Raw genomic sequence first — 6,375 nt, 5'->3', positions numbered from 1 at the left:
ACAGGTTCCACTTCAGGTCTTAAGCAAGCCTCACTTTTTTAGAGGGAGCTCTCACAGAAGTGATGGTATTTAAATCATTTTGAGGTAGATACCTGAACCACCGCATCGAGACATGGAGTTTCCAGAGGTTTGGCGCGGGTGCCAATGGTGGTGTAGACAGTTCTGGGTTGCTGAGATACAGAATAATGTCATCTGCACTGAGGGAAATATGATGCTTAATTTGGCCTAAATTCAGGGGCGAAAATAAAGGGTTCTTTTTAATTGCAAGTGCGAGAGGTTAATTTGCAATTGCAAAAAGCAGGGCGAGAGAGGACAGCCCTGTCGAGTGCCTCTATGTAATTGGAATTGTGATGACTTGTTGAAATTGGTGAGCACTGAAGCAGTAGGATGGGCATATAACATCTTGCCCCAAGAGGCAAAGGTATCACCCATATCAAATTCTCTAATCACAGCTAAAGTATAATCCCATTCAATTTGGTCAAACTCCTTTTCTGCATCTGGTATATAAGATATTACGCTATTAAGATATTATATTATAAGATATTAAGATATTATAATATATATTATTATATATATAAAACGCCTGACATTAAAGAAAGAAAAACTGCCAGGGATAAAACCAGATTGGTCAGGGTGGGTAATTTCCCCAATGCAGTTATTTAACCTATTAGCCAGAATCTTAGTAAAAATGTTAAGATCAGAGTTCAAAAGAGCTATGGGTCGATATGACGATGGGTCAGTTTCTTCTTTACCATATTTAAGAATCCAAGAAATATTTACGTCATACAAGGACTGGGGGAGTTTGTGTATGCCAAATGAATAATTAAACATCCTCAACAACAGAGGAGAGAGCATCTGAGCATATATTTTATAAAATTCAATCCCGAAGCCATCTGGGCCAGGCGCCTTGCCACTGGGGAAAAATTTAATAGCATCTAGTATTTCAACTACCGTTATGTCTGCATTCAAAGATGTTTGCTCTATGCACCCCAACTTTGGATGATGTAGTGAATGAAGGAAAATAGCTAATGTTGAGGGGTCAGAACAATCCTTTGATTTGTATAATTTTGCATACAATTCTTTAAATGTATCATTGATTTCTCTGGGATTTGTTAGAATGATACCATTTTTGTTCTTGATTTTATGAATTGCTCTAGTGGCTTGTAGCTTCTTCCAACCAGACGATTATCAATTTCTAGAAGGTGTTTTACCCTTTGCTTTTTTAGACTGGACTCATATGAAATAATATGTCCTCTCAAGACAGCCTTTAGGCTTTCCCATAATGTCGAATCAGAAACCGCACCCGTGTCTTTACATTTAAGAAACTCAGCAAGCAACTCTGTTAATTGTTCACAAAATTTGACATCCAAGAGCAAATTAGGATTCAAATGCCAGTTGTAGCTGGGTTGAATTTCTAAGAGATCTAGAGAGATTGTCACTGCTGAGTGGTCGGAGATGATTCTATTGTGGTGCTTCGTTGATTTTACACAGGGAATAATTTTAGAGTCAACTAAAAATAAATCAATCCTGGAGTATTATTTATGAACTTGTGAAAAAAAAATGTGTGTCTTTTCGGGCGCTTCTGGAAAAATCACTTTAATTTATTAAACAGTTGATTTCCAATTTTAATTCTGACTCCATGAATAATTTAATCTGACTCCAAATTTAAGTGACTCTTTGTTTTTTCAAATTTTCTATCTTAACAGCTGATCCTCGGATTAGTTGTGATTTAATTTAGACCAAGGATTATTCTGGGCATTTCCTAATTTCAAATATTCATTCATTACGGACCAGGTGTCACTTTGAGACATCACGTCGCGAATGTGCGCTTACGATCACAAACTAGCCAGTCCTGAAATAGTCTGAGGGTGCAGTGCAAGTATTTTACCCTATGCAGCCGCTCACTGCAGACCCATAGGTGTAATTTTTGATAATATTTGCAGCGTACAACACGCTAAGTCAGGGAATAGTCAGAAATCAGAAGTTCCTAACATGTGCCCCATGCTCCATTCAAAGTGCCTTCAGTTTGATCTATCCTGGACAAAGATTTGCGGAAACACCAGACTACACTTTCAATCTACTGGAAATAATGATTTCAGAAGAATGCAGAATAAATCAAGGTTAACATTTATTTTTGCCAGGCAGAATTAAGCATCCAATAAAAATAATTAAAAAGCATACATAATACACAACTGATCAGCATATAATAGAGACAACATTCAAAATGCAATATCAAAAAATTCAGACGTGGGGGGGGTCATTTCTAAATCACACGAGGTCCCCAGATAATACTAATCCCGTGCGAATAGGGCTAAAGAGTCAGCATACCTGGCAATAGAGACACACAGCAACAGTGTGGGAAGTTCTGTTTACAGATGCTTCCTAGAGTGGTTTGCCAATTCCCTTTAAATACCCAAGTGGAACAAAAGAACAATAAACATCTAGCACCCAAATATTTATTCAGCTTTGGTTGGATCCTTTCTCGTGCCTCAAGTGGTCACGCCTGAGTTTGGGGGATAAAGACAAATGTTATCAATGATCTTTATTGGGGAATCTCCCACATCAGAAGAACAGGCATTGTTTTCTTTGTTCTGACTGTTCTGCTGCTGCGGGAATGAAACTTCTTTACCATTCACACCAAAAGTATTTATTTTGACCTCTCATAAAACAACTGGAGACAGTAGGTGTGTGTGTTTTGCATGACTGAATGAGACCTGGAGGGTAGAAGATAGTGTGAGGAGTCAGGAACTCAGCATGGGGGGAAGAGACGAGATTGGAGAAGTTGTGTTGTGCTCTCTGTCCCATAGATCTCTTCTTCAGATTAGTGAGTTTTATTGTTTTATTGCAGGTTAGAATTCTTGAATTCAGTCTTAGTAAAAGTCCATCCTTACAGGACCAAACAACCTAACCGAGACCCAGCTGAAGAGATGGTCTCGGTACGGTTCCAAATTAACTCTGGTAAAAAAAAAATTTTAAATCAACATTGTATTTGGTCCGGACCAAAGCAAGTGAACTATCGGACTTTCCTGGTGTGAATACACCCTAAGTTAATATCAACGAGATCAAAATATTTGTCTTTTTTTTTTTTTTACTGCATCGAGAAACAATCCAGAACAGCAGATCAAGAAGGGTTTTGTTCAGTGATGGTGTTCACAAAAACTTCAGTCTCCGAGACCAAACCAAAGATTTTCTTGTTAGTGCCCTGGGTGACAATAAGACGTGCGGGGAACAGCATTCCAAATCGAACACCCGCCTCCTTCAATTTCTTTTTTACTCCGTCAAACGGCCATCGTTGGGAGAGTACCTCTGCCGTGAAATCTGGGAAGATGGAGATTTGTACTCGATCAACTTTAATCCCTCCAGGAAAGTTCTCGGCTCCCAGGAGGTTCGGGATGAATTTTTCCACAAACACTGTTGGGCGACCAGACTCCACGTTCTCGGGTAGGCGGACAATTTTAATAATTTTCTGTCGTCGGGAACGGCCCTCAAGATCATCCAGTTTAGCACGTAGGGGCTTATTAGCTGTTAGGATTTCCTGACAGGAGGCCTCAATGTCAGAAATGCGGATTTCGTGCTCAGCTTTAACATTTTCAAGGTCTGTGATATGCAAAGTGGTTTCAGACAGCGCTGTTTGTAACTGAGATAAAGTCGATTGCAGCAAATTAAATCTGTCGTTCATACTGTTGTTCATAGTTTGAATGGCCGACAGGATAACAGTTGAGTCTGGGACCGTGCCGCGATCACGATCAATCTCGTGTTCGTTAGATAACGGATTCTTGGCCAGTTGTTCACCTGCGCTGGTTGGTGAATCACCTTTCTTGGATCTAGCCTTCTTCATCTCACTGTTAGATATTGTTGAGCAAACTTTCGTGGTGAAAATAGTCAAAAAACACATATTTATAGAGGCTTATTGAGGGAGCTCACTTAAATTGCTTCCACTCCATGTGGTGCTCTCTAGCGCCCCCATCGTTTTATTCTAATCGAACATTAGGCCTCACAGAGGATTTTTAAAACATCTTACCAAACTAATCTTTATTACTCATCATAAGTAACGTGTGCCACAGAGACAGAAATGAAGGCCCTTAGTCTAAGGGCAGGTATTTAAAATGAAGGGGGCAAAAGAATTATCCTTTTTTATTTTATTGGCTATTCAACATTTCTCATTTGATGGTTTTGGTGTACTATATTATATAGAGTGAACAAAAGGATATCAAACTGCCCAGTGCTTAATGTCAGAGCTACATTTCTATATTTGCCAGTTCAAACAAACAAAACAGAACAAAGATTTCAATAAAATGAATGATTCTTACCTTCTTGTCCTTTTGCCATGTCCTCAATCAATAAAAACCCTGTGGAATCGAGATTCAAGTGAGTATCAGAGAACCAGGTTTTGTTGAATCACATTCAGATTTGTATTTAATTTACTTTGAAATTTTCAGTAACAAAATGTAGTCAATGATAATAGAAACATTGATCTGTGTAATGACCATGTTGGAGGAAACTACTGACACAATAATAATAATAATAATAATAATAATAATAATAATAATAATAATAATAATATGCAAACAGCAGAATATTGTAATCTAAAGTGGGATGAGGAATCACTTCCAGAGATTCTTGACAAACACAGGCATAAAGACTGTCAGATACACAAATGAGCATCTATTTAACATAAATTTGTTTGGTAAAATAAACTAAAAAAAAATAAATAAAAAAAAACTATCCCAGACATACACAAGCAAAGCCATAATCTATACTACCATTTAAACTTTACTTAAACAAATTAATTATTTAATTCATCACTAATGTATTAAATTGATAAAAAGTGACAGTAAAGAAATTAAAAATTTTACAAAAGATTCTGTCAAATAAATGCTGTTCTTTTAAACTTTGTTCATCAAAGAATCCTGAAAAATTAAATGTATCACGGTTTCCACAAAAATCTGAAGCATCACAACTGTTTTCAACTTTAATAATCATAAATGTTTCTTGAGCATCAAATCATCATATTAGAATTATTTCTGAAGGATCATGTGACACTGAAGACTGGAGTAATGATGCTGAAAATTCAGCTTTGATCACCGGAATAAATTACAGTTTACTATATTTTCACATAGAAAACTTTTTTTTTTTTTTATTGTTATAATACTTCATTACTGGTTAATATATGCCTTCATTATAGGCAAGCATGAATGTACGAAACAACAACTAATCTAGAATATTTAGATTTTTTTGGCAAGAAATTTCTAAATTTATGCTATAAACCCACAGTAGAGAGAGGAGTGTAAACTAAACTACAAACAGAGCAACATTCTAAACACGGAGATTGTATAAACCACAAATAATATTAGTGTGAATCTAGTAAAATAGCAGATGCATGTATGTTGTACTTTACCCAGTAAGATCCACAGGCACTTGAAGAGCTTCTTCATGGTTGATTAAAGGTGTCTGTCTTTCTTTTAGGATGGAGAGTGAGAGCGATACTCGTTTTATGGAGGACGATGTAAATGTGCATCACATGACCAACCGTGTCTCTCCTCCCTTCTGTCACACACGCCTGTCTTCAAGCAAACACTATTTACGTTTACCTTCTCAGTAACACTTTACAGTAAGGTTCATTAGTTAACATTTGTTAACTACCTTAGGTAACATGAACTAAGAATGAACAATACTTCTAAAACATTTTTATTATATTAGTTAAAGCTGCAGTCCGTAGCTTTTTTGGGTTAAAAATTATCCAAAATAAATTTTTTAGCAAGTACATAACCAGCCAGTGTTCAAAACTATCTGCTTGCCTTAGCTCGATCCAAAATGGTAAGTTTGTAATAATGTTTTTAATTCCAGAGGTACTGGTGGATTTCGAGTATGTCTTTGCGTCACTATGTCACATCTGTACACATAAAGAAGAGTCTCGGCTAGTAGGCTATGAGTGTGAGGATGTTGGAGGTGGAGATTTATAGCCTTTACCCACAGCACTTGATATAATTAAACTTATCAATTTGATGGTGGATCCAGAAAGATTCAAACGACAATCACCAATGACAACTGGAGATTCACCCGTTGTAAAACGCAAAAGACTTCGGAGAAAAAAGAGACTGCAACCGGTCCATGCGAAAACAAGGACAAATATTGGAAGGGCATGTAGTCGCGCAATGCTGATGTTGTTAACATTAACAATTTGAGAACAAAGTATAATTTACATGGTTTGATGTGATATGATAAGAGATTGTTAGATTTAAACGACGTGATTTACTGCAATGCTTTTTTCCCCTTAGTTGGTCAGAACAAAAGTGGATGTTACTTACTTGTTCAGAGGACATTTTCCGGTGAAAATTCTTATGTTGGTCATACTTCCAAAAAGTAGAATCTGTG

Source organism: Squalius cephalus (genome assembly GCF_949319135.1).
Source record: "Squalius cephalus genome assembly, chromosome: 3".
NCBI classification, from domain to species: Eukaryota; Metazoa; Chordata; class Actinopteri; order Cypriniformes; family Leuciscidae; genus Squalius; species Squalius cephalus.
Note: the sequence above shows the minus strand (reverse complement) of the source record.